The sequence below is a fragment of the Ambystoma mexicanum genome, unplaced genomic scaffold (genome assembly GCF_040938575.1).
Source record: "Ambystoma mexicanum isolate Mex_15411 unplaced genomic scaffold, UKY_AmexF1_1 Mex_scaf106, whole genome shotgun sequence".
Taxonomy (NCBI): domain Eukaryota; kingdom Metazoa; phylum Chordata; class Amphibia; order Caudata; family Ambystomatidae; genus Ambystoma; species Ambystoma mexicanum.
Genome location: NW_027182332.1, coordinates 625,900 through 635,851, shown reverse-complemented (window position 1 = coordinate 635,851; position 9,952 = coordinate 625,900). Strand labels below are relative to the sequence as shown.

At 47.3% G+C, this 9,952-nt stretch overlaps 31 non-coding genes across 31 annotated transcripts; all 31 read right to left on the bottom strand.

Annotated features, from left to right (window-relative positions):
* Positions 1-34: 34 nt before the first annotated feature.
* Positions 35-153, bottom strand: LOC138552239 (5S ribosomal RNA). The gene has a single exon (XR_011295926.1). It is a non-coding gene; the product is annotated as a 5S ribosomal RNA (ribosomal RNA).
* Positions 154-627: 474 nt separating this feature from the next.
* LOC138552238 (5S ribosomal RNA) lies at positions 628-746 on the bottom strand. The gene has a single exon (XR_011295925.1). It is a non-coding gene; the product is annotated as a 5S ribosomal RNA (ribosomal RNA).
* A 106-nt stretch (positions 747-852) lies between these two features.
* LOC138552237 (5S ribosomal RNA) lies at positions 853-971 on the bottom strand. The gene has a single exon (XR_011295924.1). It is a non-coding gene; the product is annotated as a 5S ribosomal RNA (ribosomal RNA).
* A 106-nt stretch (positions 972-1,077) lies between these two features.
* On the bottom strand, positions 1,078-1,196 carry LOC138552236 (5S ribosomal RNA). Its single transcript, XR_011295923.1, has one exon. It is a non-coding gene; the product is annotated as a 5S ribosomal RNA (ribosomal RNA).
* A 106-nt stretch (positions 1,197-1,302) lies between these two features.
* Positions 1,303-1,421, bottom strand: LOC138552234 (5S ribosomal RNA). The gene has a single exon (XR_011295921.1). It is a non-coding gene; the product is annotated as a 5S ribosomal RNA (ribosomal RNA).
* A 474-nt stretch (positions 1,422-1,895) lies between these two features.
* Positions 1,896-2,015, bottom strand: LOC138553166 (5S ribosomal RNA). Its single transcript, XR_011296842.1, has one exon. It is a non-coding gene; the product is annotated as a 5S ribosomal RNA (ribosomal RNA).
* Positions 2,016-2,121: 106 nt separating this feature from the next.
* On the bottom strand, positions 2,122-2,240 carry LOC138552233 (5S ribosomal RNA). Its single transcript, XR_011295920.1, has one exon. It is a non-coding gene; the product is annotated as a 5S ribosomal RNA (ribosomal RNA).
* A 106-nt stretch (positions 2,241-2,346) lies between these two features.
* On the bottom strand, positions 2,347-2,465 carry LOC138552491 (5S ribosomal RNA). Its single transcript, XR_011296173.1, has one exon. It is a non-coding gene; the product is annotated as a 5S ribosomal RNA (ribosomal RNA).
* A 106-nt stretch (positions 2,466-2,571) lies between these two features.
* Positions 2,572-2,690, bottom strand: LOC138552232 (5S ribosomal RNA). The gene has a single exon (XR_011295919.1). It is a non-coding gene; the product is annotated as a 5S ribosomal RNA (ribosomal RNA).
* Positions 2,691-3,164: 474 nt separating this feature from the next.
* LOC138552231 (5S ribosomal RNA) lies at positions 3,165-3,283 on the bottom strand. The gene has a single exon (XR_011295918.1). It is a non-coding gene; the product is annotated as a 5S ribosomal RNA (ribosomal RNA).
* A 106-nt stretch (positions 3,284-3,389) lies between these two features.
* Positions 3,390-3,508, bottom strand: LOC138552230 (5S ribosomal RNA). The gene has a single exon (XR_011295917.1). It is a non-coding gene; the product is annotated as a 5S ribosomal RNA (ribosomal RNA).
* A 106-nt stretch (positions 3,509-3,614) lies between these two features.
* Positions 3,615-3,733, bottom strand: LOC138552229 (5S ribosomal RNA). Its single transcript, XR_011295916.1, has one exon. It is a non-coding gene; the product is annotated as a 5S ribosomal RNA (ribosomal RNA).
* Positions 3,734-3,839: 106 nt separating this feature from the next.
* LOC138552228 (5S ribosomal RNA) lies at positions 3,840-3,958 on the bottom strand. The gene has a single exon (XR_011295915.1). It is a non-coding gene; the product is annotated as a 5S ribosomal RNA (ribosomal RNA).
* Positions 3,959-4,432: 474 nt separating this feature from the next.
* On the bottom strand, positions 4,433-4,551 carry LOC138552227 (5S ribosomal RNA). Its single transcript, XR_011295914.1, has one exon. It is a non-coding gene; the product is annotated as a 5S ribosomal RNA (ribosomal RNA).
* A 106-nt stretch (positions 4,552-4,657) lies between these two features.
* LOC138552226 (5S ribosomal RNA) lies at positions 4,658-4,776 on the bottom strand. The gene has a single exon (XR_011295913.1). It is a non-coding gene; the product is annotated as a 5S ribosomal RNA (ribosomal RNA).
* Positions 4,777-4,882: 106 nt separating this feature from the next.
* Positions 4,883-5,001, bottom strand: LOC138552225 (5S ribosomal RNA). Its single transcript, XR_011295912.1, has one exon. It is a non-coding gene; the product is annotated as a 5S ribosomal RNA (ribosomal RNA).
* A 106-nt stretch (positions 5,002-5,107) lies between these two features.
* LOC138552222 (5S ribosomal RNA) lies at positions 5,108-5,226 on the bottom strand. Its single transcript, XR_011295910.1, has one exon. It is a non-coding gene; the product is annotated as a 5S ribosomal RNA (ribosomal RNA).
* Positions 5,227-5,700: 474 nt separating this feature from the next.
* LOC138552221 (5S ribosomal RNA) lies at positions 5,701-5,819 on the bottom strand. Its single transcript, XR_011295909.1, has one exon. It is a non-coding gene; the product is annotated as a 5S ribosomal RNA (ribosomal RNA).
* Positions 5,820-5,925: 106 nt separating this feature from the next.
* Positions 5,926-6,044, bottom strand: LOC138552220 (5S ribosomal RNA). Its single transcript, XR_011295908.1, has one exon. It is a non-coding gene; the product is annotated as a 5S ribosomal RNA (ribosomal RNA).
* A 106-nt stretch (positions 6,045-6,150) lies between these two features.
* LOC138552219 (5S ribosomal RNA) lies at positions 6,151-6,269 on the bottom strand. The gene has a single exon (XR_011295907.1). It is a non-coding gene; the product is annotated as a 5S ribosomal RNA (ribosomal RNA).
* A 106-nt stretch (positions 6,270-6,375) lies between these two features.
* LOC138552218 (5S ribosomal RNA) lies at positions 6,376-6,494 on the bottom strand. Its single transcript, XR_011295906.1, has one exon. It is a non-coding gene; the product is annotated as a 5S ribosomal RNA (ribosomal RNA).
* A 474-nt stretch (positions 6,495-6,968) lies between these two features.
* On the bottom strand, positions 6,969-7,087 carry LOC138552217 (5S ribosomal RNA). Its single transcript, XR_011295904.1, has one exon. It is a non-coding gene; the product is annotated as a 5S ribosomal RNA (ribosomal RNA).
* A 106-nt stretch (positions 7,088-7,193) lies between these two features.
* LOC138552216 (5S ribosomal RNA) lies at positions 7,194-7,312 on the bottom strand. The gene has a single exon (XR_011295903.1). It is a non-coding gene; the product is annotated as a 5S ribosomal RNA (ribosomal RNA).
* A 106-nt stretch (positions 7,313-7,418) lies between these two features.
* On the bottom strand, positions 7,419-7,537 carry LOC138552215 (5S ribosomal RNA). Its single transcript, XR_011295902.1, has one exon. It is a non-coding gene; the product is annotated as a 5S ribosomal RNA (ribosomal RNA).
* Positions 7,538-7,643: 106 nt separating this feature from the next.
* Positions 7,644-7,762, bottom strand: LOC138552214 (5S ribosomal RNA). Its single transcript, XR_011295901.1, has one exon. It is a non-coding gene; the product is annotated as a 5S ribosomal RNA (ribosomal RNA).
* A 474-nt stretch (positions 7,763-8,236) lies between these two features.
* On the bottom strand, positions 8,237-8,355 carry LOC138552213 (5S ribosomal RNA). The gene has a single exon (XR_011295900.1). It is a non-coding gene; the product is annotated as a 5S ribosomal RNA (ribosomal RNA).
* Positions 8,356-8,461: 106 nt separating this feature from the next.
* On the bottom strand, positions 8,462-8,580 carry LOC138552210 (5S ribosomal RNA). Its single transcript, XR_011295898.1, has one exon. It is a non-coding gene; the product is annotated as a 5S ribosomal RNA (ribosomal RNA).
* Positions 8,581-8,686: 106 nt separating this feature from the next.
* LOC138552209 (5S ribosomal RNA) lies at positions 8,687-8,805 on the bottom strand. The gene has a single exon (XR_011295897.1). It is a non-coding gene; the product is annotated as a 5S ribosomal RNA (ribosomal RNA).
* A 474-nt stretch (positions 8,806-9,279) lies between these two features.
* On the bottom strand, positions 9,280-9,398 carry LOC138552208 (5S ribosomal RNA). Its single transcript, XR_011295896.1, has one exon. It is a non-coding gene; the product is annotated as a 5S ribosomal RNA (ribosomal RNA).
* Positions 9,399-9,504: 106 nt separating this feature from the next.
* Positions 9,505-9,623, bottom strand: LOC138552207 (5S ribosomal RNA). Its single transcript, XR_011295895.1, has one exon. It is a non-coding gene; the product is annotated as a 5S ribosomal RNA (ribosomal RNA).
* Positions 9,624-9,729: 106 nt separating this feature from the next.
* LOC138552206 (5S ribosomal RNA) lies at positions 9,730-9,848 on the bottom strand. The gene has a single exon (XR_011295894.1). It is a non-coding gene; the product is annotated as a 5S ribosomal RNA (ribosomal RNA).
* Between the last annotated feature and the right edge of the window lie 104 nt (positions 9,849-9,952).

Below are 9,952 nucleotides of genomic sequence, written 5' to 3'. Positions count from 1 at the left end.
AAATGGCTCACTTCCTGAACTTGGAGCACAAAAAAGCCTACAGCACCTGGTATTCCCAGGCGGTCTCCCATCCAGGTACTAACTAGGCCCGACACTGCTTAGCTTCCGAGATCAGACGAGATCGGGCGCATTCAGTGTGGTGTGGCCGTAGGCTCTAGAAATGCTAAGAATATTACTCTTATGCATTTGCATTTAGTAAGCTAAGCCATGCAGCCACTTGCAACATGATACCACGCTCATCGCTCGATCAGCGCTCGATCAGGCTCGATCAGGCGAGATATATAAGACTGGTGGGCCCATTCAGGACTCCTATGTCTGGTAGGATAACTTTAATCCATCCATCCTGTTTCTGTTGCAGGGAGGTGGAGAGAACAATCAACACAATAACGGCTTTCTTTCATGCCTCTTGAATGACTCAATATTCTCTGTACTGCATTACATGTGAAAGTCGATTTATTACCCATGAACACACTACCTGTATGCTAATTATATGTAAATAGGTAGCTCCAGCCCTCATAATGTTGTCCAACATTTCCGCTATAAAACGGGATAAAATTATTTTGGAAACATACCAAATTTGAAAAGTAATTGAGAAGTTGTGCAATTACTAATCATGGAGCACAAAATAGCCTACAGCACCTGGTATTCCCAGGCGGTCTCCCATCCAGGTACTAACTAGGCCCGACACTGCTTAGCTTCCGAGATCAGACGAGATCGGGCGCATTCAGTGTGGTGTGGCCGTAGGCTCTGGGCCTAGTGAGTTTTGTACTTTTAAGCATCTAGTCGGCTAGACCTTGCAGTTTTGAAAGGCAATTGAGAAATGGCTCACTTCCTGAACTTGGAGCACAAAAAAGCCTACAGCACCTGGTATTCCCAGGCGGTCTCCCATCCAGGTACTAACTAGGCCCGACACTGCTTAGCTTCCGAGATCAGACGAGATCGGGCGCATTCAGTGTGGTGTGGCCGTAGGCTCTGAGCCTAGTGAGTTTTGTACTTTTAAGCATCTAGTCGGCTAGACCTTGCAGTTTTGAAAGGCAATTGAGAAATGGCTCACTTCCTGAACTTGGAGCACAAAAAAGCCTACAGCACCTGGTATTCCCAGGCGGTCTCCCATCCAGGTACTAACTAGGCCCGACACTGCTTAGCTTCCGAGATCAGACGAGATCGGGCGCATTCAGTGTGGTGTGGCCGTAGGCTCTGGGCCTCGTGAGTTTTGTACTTTTAAGCATCTAGTCGGCTAGACCTTGCAGTTTTGAAAGGCAATTGAGAAATGGCTCACTTCCTGAACTTGGAGCACAAAAAAGCCTACAGCACCTGGTATTCCCAGGCGGTCTCCCATCCAGGTACTAACTAGGCCCGACACTGCTTAGCTTCCGAGATCAGACGAGATCGGGCGCATTCAGTGTGGTGTGGCCGTAGGCTCTAGAAATGCTAAGAATATTACTCTTATGCATTTGCATTTAGTAAGCTAAGCCATGCAGCCACTTGCAACATGATACCACGCTCATCGCTCGATCAGCGCTCGATCAGGCTCGATCAGGCGAGATATATAAGACTGGTGGGCCCATTCAGGACTCCTATGTCTGGTAGGATAACTTTAATCCATCCATCCTGTTTCTGTTGCAGGGAGGTGGAGAGAACAATCAACACAATAACGGCTTTCTTTCATGCCTCTTGAAGGACTCAATATTCTCTGTACTGCATTACATGTGAAAGTCGATTTATTACCCATGAACACACTACCTGTATGCTAATTATATGTAAATAGGTAGCTCCAGCCCTCATAATGTTGTCCAACATTTCCGCTATAAAACGGGATAAAATTATTTTGGAAACATACCAAATTTGAAAAGTAATTGAGAAGTTGTGCAATTACTAATCATGGAGCACAAAATAGCCTACAGCACCTGGTATTCCCAGGCGGTCTCCCATCCAGGTACTAACTAGGCCACTACACTGCTTAGCTTCCGAGATCAGACGAGATCGGGCGCATTCAGTGTGGTGTGGCCGTAGGCTCTGGGCCTAGTGAGTTTTGTACTTTTAAGCATCTAGTCGGCTAGACCTTGCAGTTTTGAAAGGCAATTGAGAAATGGCTCACTTCCTGAACTTGGAGCACAAAAAAGCCTACAGCACCTGGTATTCCCAGGCGGTCTCCCATCCAGGTACTAACTAGGCCCGACACTGCTTAGCTTCCGAGATCAGACGAGATCGGGCGCATTCAGTGTGGTGTGGCCGTAGGCTCTGGTCTTAGTGAGTTTTGTACTTTTAAGCATCTAGTCGGCTAGACCTTGCAGTTTTGAAAGGCAATTGAGAAATGGCTCACTTCCTGAACTTGGAGCACAAAAAAGCCTACAGCACCTGGTATTCCCAGGCGGTCTCCCATCCAGGTACTAACTAGGCCCGACACTGCTTAGCTTCCGAGATCAGACGAGATCGGGCGCATTCAGTGTGGTGTGGCCATAGGCTCTGGGCCTCGTGAGTTTTGTACTTTTAAGCATCTAGTCGGCTAGACCTTGCAGTTTTGAAAGGCAATTGAGAAATGGCTCACTTCCTGAACTTGGAGCACAAAAAAGCCTACAGCACCTGGTATTCCCAGGCGGTCTCCCATCCAGGTACTAACTAGGCCCGACACTGCTTAGCTTCCGAGATCAGACGAGATCGGGCGCATTCAGTGTGGTGTGGCCGTAGGCTCTAGAAATGCTAAGAATATTACTCTTATGCATTTGCATTTAGTAAGCTAAGCCATGCAGCCACTTGCAACATGATACCACGCTCATCGCTCGATCAGCGCTCGATCAGGCTCGATCAGGCGAGATATATAAGACTGGTGGGCCCATTCAGGACTCCTATGTCTGGTAGGATAACTTTAATCCATCCATCCTGTTTCTGTTGCAGGGAGGTGGAGAGAACAATCAACACAATAACGGCTTTCTTTCATGCCTCTTGAATGACTCAATATTCTCTGTACTGCATTACATGTGAAAGTCGATTTATTACCCATGAACACACTACCTGTATGCTAATTATATGTAAATAGGTAGCTCCAGCCCTCATAATGTTGTCCAACATTTCCGCTATAAAACGGGATAAAATTATTTTGGAAACATACCAAATTTGAAAAGTAATTGAGAAGTTGTGCAATTACTAATCATGGAGCACAAAATAGCCTACAGCACCTGGTATTCCCAGGCGGTCTCCCATCCAGGTACTAACTAGGCCCGACACTGCTTAGCTTCCGAGATCAGACGAGATCGGGCGCATTCAGTGTGGTGTGGCCGTAGGCTCTGGGCCTAGTGAGTTTTGTACTTTTAAGCATCTAGTCGGCTAGACCTTGCAGTTTTGAAAGGCAATTGAGAAATGGCTCACTTCCTGAACTTGGAGCACAAAAAAGCCTACAGCACCTGGTATTCCCAGGCGGTCTCCCATCCAGGTACTAACTAGGCCCGACACTGCTTAGCTTCCGAGATCAGACGAGATCGGGCGCATTCAGTGTGGTGTGGCCGTAGGCTCTGGTCTTAGTGAGTTTTGTACTTTTAAGCATCTAGTCGGCTAGACCTTGCAGTTTTGAAAGGCAATTGAGAAATGGCTCACTTCCTGAACTTGGAGCACAAAAAAGCCTACAGCACCTGGTATTCCCAGGCGGTCTCCCATCCAGGTACTAACTAGGCCCGACACTGCTTAGCTTCCGAGATCAGACGAGATCGGGCGCATTCAGTGTGGTGTGGCCGTAGGCTCTGGGCCTCGTGAGTTTTGTACTTTTAAGCATCTAGTCGGCTAGACCTTGCAGTTTTGAAAGGCAATTGAGAAATGGCTCACTTCCTGAACTTGGAGCACAAAAAAGCCTACAGCACCTGGTATTCCCAGGCGGTCTCCCATCCAGGTACTAACTAGGCCCGACACTGCTTAGCTTCCGAGATCAGACGAGATCGGGCGCATTCAGTGTGGTGTGGCCGTAGGCTCTAGAAATGCTAAGAATATTACTCTTATGCATTTGCATTTAGTAAGCTAAGCCATGCAGCCACTTGCAACATGATACCACGCTCATCGCTCGATCAGCGCTCGATCAGGCTCGATCAGGCGAGATATATAAGACTGGTGGGCCCATTCAGGACTCCTATGTCTGGTAGGATAACTTTAATCCATCCATCCTGTTTCTGTTGCAGGGAGGTGGAGAGAACAATCAACACAATAACGGCTTTCTTTCATGCCTCTTGAATGACTCAATATTCTCTGTACTGCATTACATGTGAAAGTCGATTTATTACCCATGAACACACTACCTGTATGCTAATTATATGTAAATAGGTAGCTCCAGCCCTCATAATGTTGTCCAACATTTCCGCTATAAAACGGGATAAAATTATTTTGGAAACATACCAAATTTGAAAAGTAATTGAGAAGTTGTGCAATTACTAATCATGGAGCACAAAATAGCCTACAGCACCTGGTATTCCCAGGCGGTCTCCCATCCAGGTACTAACTAGGCCCGACACTGCTTAGCTTCCGAGATCAGACGAGATCGGGCGCATTCAGTGTGGTGTGGCCGTAGGCTCTGGGCCTAGTGAGTTTTGTACTTTTAAGCATCTAGTCGGCTAGACCTTGCAGTTTTGAAAGGCAATTGAGAAATGGCTCACTTCCTGAACTTGGAGCACAAAAAAGCCTACAGCACCTGGTATTCCCAGGCGGTCTCCCATCCAGGTACTAACTAGGCCCGACACTGCTTAGCTTCCGAGATCAGACGAGATCGGGCGCATTCAGTGTGGTGTGGCCGTAGGCTCTGGTCTTAGTGAGTTTTGTACTTTTAAGCATCTAGTCGGCTAGACCTTGCAGTTTTGAAAGGCAATTGAGAAATGGCTCACTTCCTGAACTTGGAGCACAAAAAAGCCTACAGCACCTGGTATTCCCAGGCGGTCTCCCATCCAGGTACTAACTAGGCCCGACACTGCTTAGCTTCCGAGATCAGACGAGATCGGGCGCATTCAGTGTGGTGTGGCCGTAGGCTCTGGGCCTCGTGAGTTTTGTACTTTTAAGCATCTAGTCGGCTAGACCTTGCAGTTTTGAAAGGCAATTGAGAAATGGCTCACTTCCTGAACTTGGAGCACAAAAAAGCCTACAGCACCTGGTATTCCCAGGCGGTCTCCCATCCAGGTACTAACTAGGCCCGACACTGCTTAGCTTCCGAGATCAGACGAGATCGGGCGCATTCAGTGTGGTGTGGCCGTAGGCTCTAGAAATGCTAAGAATATTACTCTTATGCATTTGCATTTAGTAAGCTAAGCCATGCAGCCACTTGCAACATGATACCACGCTCATCGCTCGATCAGCGCTCGATCAGGCTCGATCAGGCGAGATATATAAGACTGGTGGGCCCATTCAGGACTCCTATGTCTGGTAGGATAACTTTAATCCATCCATCCTGTTTCTGTTGCAGGGAGGTGGAGAGAACAATCAACACAATAACGGCTTTCTTTCATGCCTCTTGAATGACTCAATATTCTCTGTACTGCATTACATGTGAAAGTCGATTTATTACCCATGAACACACTACCTGTATGCTAATTATATGTAAATAGGTAGCTCCAGCCCTCATAATGTTGTCCAACATTTCCGCTATAAAACGGGATAAAATTATTTTGGAAACATACCAAATTTGAAAAGTAATTGAGAAGTTGTGCAATTACTAATCATGGAGCACAAAATAGCCTACAGCACCTGGTATTCCCAGGCGGTCTCCCATCCAGGTACTAACTAGGCCCGACACTGCTTAGCTTCCGAGATCAGACGAGATCGGGCGCATTCAGTGTGGTGTGGCCGTAGGCTCTGGGCCTAGTGAGTTTTGTACTTTTAAGCATCTAGTCGGCTAGACCTTGCAGTTTTGAAAGGCAATTGAGAAATGGCTCACTTCCTGAACTTGGAGCACAAAAAAGCCTACAGCACCTGGTATTCCCAGGCGGTCTCCCATCCAGGTACTAACTAGGCCCGACACTGCTTAGCTTCCGAGATCAGACGAGATCGGGCGCATTCAGTGTGGTGTGGCCGTAGGCTCTGGTCTTAGTGAGTTTTGTACTTTTAAGCATCTAGTCGGCTAGACCTTGCAGTTTTGAAAGGCAATTGAGAAATGGCTCACTTCCTGAACTTGGAGCACAAAAAAGCCTACAGCACCTGGTATTCCCAGGCGGTCTCCCATCCAGGTACTAACTAGGCCCGACACTGCTTAGCTTCCGAGATCAGACGAGATCGGGCGCATTCAGTGTGGTGTGGCCGTAGGCTCTGGGCCTCGTGAGTTTTGTACTTTTAAGCATCTAGTCGGCTAGACCTTGCAGTTTTGAAAGGCAATTGAGAAATGGCTCACTTCCTGAACTTGGAGCACAAAAAAGCCTACAGCACCTGGTATTCCCAGGCGGTCTCCCATCCAGGTACTAACTAGGCCCGACACTGCTTAGCTTCCGAGATCAGACGAGATCGGGCGCATTCAGTGTGGTGTGGCCGTAGGCTCTAGAAATGCTAAGAATATTACTCTTATGCATTTGCATTTAGTAAGCTAAGCCATGCAGCCACTTGCAACATGATACCACGCTCATCGCTCGATCAGCGCTCGATCAGGCTCGATCAGGCGAGATATATAAGACTGGTGGGCCCATTCAGGACTCCTATGTCTGGTAGGATAACTTTAATCCATCCATCCTGTTTCTGTTGCAGGGAGGTGGAGAGAACAATCAACACAATAACGGCTTTCTTTCATGCCTCTTGAATGACTCAATATTCTCTGTACTGCATTACATGTGAAAGTCGATTTATTACCCATGAACACACTACCTGTATGCTAATTATATGTAAATAGGTAGCTCCAGCCCTCATAATGTTGTCCAACATTTCCGCTATAAAACGGGATAAAATTATTTTGGAAACATACCAAATTTGAAAAGTAATTGAGAAGTTGTGCAATTACTAATCATGGAGCACAAAATAGCCTACAGCACCTGGTATTCCCAGGCGGTCTCCCATCCAGGTACTAACTAGGCCCGACACTGCTTAGCTTCCGAGATCAGACGAGATCGGGCGCATTCAGTGTGGTGTGGCCGTAGGCTCTGGGCCTAGTGAGTTTTGTACTTTTAAGCATCTAGTCGGCTAGACCTTGCAGTTTTGAAAGGCAATTGAGAAATGGCTCACTTCCTGAACTTGGAGCACAAAAAAGCCTACAGCACCTGGTATTCCCAGGCGGTCTCCCATCCAGGTACTAACTAGGCCCGACACTGCTTAGCTTCCGAGATCAGACGAGATCGGGCGCATTCAGTGTGGTGTGGCCGTAGGCTCTGAGCCTAGTGAGTTTTGTACTTTTAAGCATCTAGTCGGCTAGACCTTGCAGTTTTGAAAGGCAATTGAGAAATGGCTCACTTCCTGAACTTGGAGCACAAAAAAGCCTACAGCACCTGGTATTCCCAGGCGGTCTCCCATCCAGGTACTAACTAGGCCCGACACTGCTTAGCTTCCGAGATCAGACGAGATCGGGCGCATTCAGTGTGGTGTGGCCGTAGGCTCTGGGCCTAGTGAGTTTTGTACTTTTAAGCATCTAGTCGGCTAGACCTTGCAGTTTTGAAAGGCAATTGAGAAATGGCTCACTTCCTGAACTTGGAGCACAAAAAAGCCTACAGCACCTGGTATTCCCAGGCGGTCTCCCATCCAGGTACTAACTAGGCCCGACACTGCTTAGCTTCCGAGATCAGACGAGATCGGGCGCATTCAGTGTGGTGTGGCCGTAGGCTCTAGAAATGCTAAGAATATTACTCTTATGCATTTGCATTTAGTAAGCTAAGCCATGCAGCCACTTGCAACATGATACCACGCTCATCGCTCGATCAGCGCTCGATCAGGCTCGATCAGGCGAGATATATAAGACTGGTGGGCCCATTCAGGACTCCTATGTCTGGTAGGATAACTTTAATCCATCCATCCTGTTTCTGTTGCAGGGAGGTGGAGAGAACAATCAACACAATAACGGCTTTCTTTCATGCCTCTTGAAGGACTCAATATTCTCTGTACTGCATTACATGTGAAAGTCGATTTATTACCCATGAACACACTACCTGTATGCTAATTATATGTAAATAGGTAGCTCCAGCCCTCATAATGTTGTCCAACATTTCCGCTATAAAACGGGATAAAATTATTTTGGAAACATACCAAATTTGAAAAGTAATTGAGAAGTTGTGCAATTACTAATCATGGAGCACAAAATAGCCTACAGCACCTGGTATTCCCAGGCGGTCTCCCATCCAGGTACTAACTAGGCCCGACACTGCTTAGCTTCCGAGATCAGACGAGATCGGGCGCATTCAGTGTGGTGTGGCCGTAGGCTCTGGGCCTAGTGAGTTTTGTACTTTTAAGCATCTAGTCGGCTAGACCTTGCAGTTTTGAAAGGCAATTGAGAAATGGCTCACTTCCTGAACTTGGAGCACAAAAAAGCCTACAGCACCTGGTATTCCCAGGCGGTCTCCCATCCAGGTACTAACTAGGCCCGACACTGCTTAGCTTCCGAGATCAGACGAGATCGGGCGCATTCAGTGTGGTGTGGCCGTAGGCTCTGGGCCTAGCGAGTTTTGTACTTTTAAGCATCTAGTCGGCTAGACCTTGCAGTTTTGAAAGGCAATTGAGAAATGGCTCACTTCCTGAACTTGGAGCACAAAAAAGCCTACAGCACCTGGTATTCCCAGGCGGTCTCCCATCCAGGTACTAACTAGGCCCGACACTGCTTAGCTTCCGAGATCAGACGAGATCGGGCGCATTCAGTGTGGTGTGGCCGTAGGCTCTAGAAATGCTAAGAATATTACTCTTATGCATTTGCATTTAGTAAGCTAAGCCATGCAGCCACTTGCAACATGATACCACGCTCATCGCTCGATCAGCGCTCGATCAGGCTCGATCAGGCGAGATATATAAGACTGGTGGGCCCATTCAGGACTCCTATGTCTGGTAGGATAACTTTAATCCATCCATCCTGTTTCTGTTGCAGGGAGGTGGAGAGAACAATCAACACAATAACGGCTTTCTTTCATGCCTCTTGAAGGACTCAATATTCTCTGTACTGCATTACATGTGAAAGTCGATTTATTACCCATGAACACACTACCTGTATGCTAATTATATGTAAATAGGTAGCTCCAGCCCTCATAATGTTGTCCAACATTTCCGCTATAAAACGGGATAAAATTATTTTGGAAACATACCAAATTTGAAAAGTAATTGAGAAGTTGTGCAATTACTAATCATGGAGCACAAAATAGCCTACAGCACCTGGTATTCCCAGGCGGTCTCCCATCCAGGTACTAACTAGGCCCGACACTGCTTAGCTTCCGAGATCAGACGAGATCGGGCGCATTCAGTGTGGTGTGGCCGTAGGCTCTGGGCCTAGTGAGTTTTGTACTTTTAAGCATCTAGTCGGCTAGACCTTGCAGTTTTGAAAGGCAATTGAGAAATGGCTCACTTCCTGAATTTGGAGCACAAAAAAGCCTACAGCACCTGGTATTCCCAGGCGGTCTCCCATCCAGGTACTAACTAGGCCCGACACTGCTTAGCTTCCGAGATCAGACGAGATCGGGCGCATTCAGTGTGGTGTGGCCGTAGGCTCTGGGCCTAGTGAGTTTTGTACTTTTAAGCATCTAGTCGGCTAGACCTTGCAGTTTTGAAAGGCAATTGAGAAATGGCTCACTTCCTGAACTTGGAGCACAAAAAAGCCTACAGCACCTGGTATTCCCAGGCGGTCTCCCATCCAGGTACTAACTAGGCCCGACACTGCTTAGCTTCCGAGATCAGACGAGATCGGGCGCATTCAGTGTGGTGTGGCCGTAGGCTCTGGGCCTAGTGAGTTTTGTACTTTTAAGCATCTAGTCGGCTAGACCTTGCAGTTTTGAAAGGCAATTGAGAAATGGCTCACTTCCTGAACTTGGAGCACAAA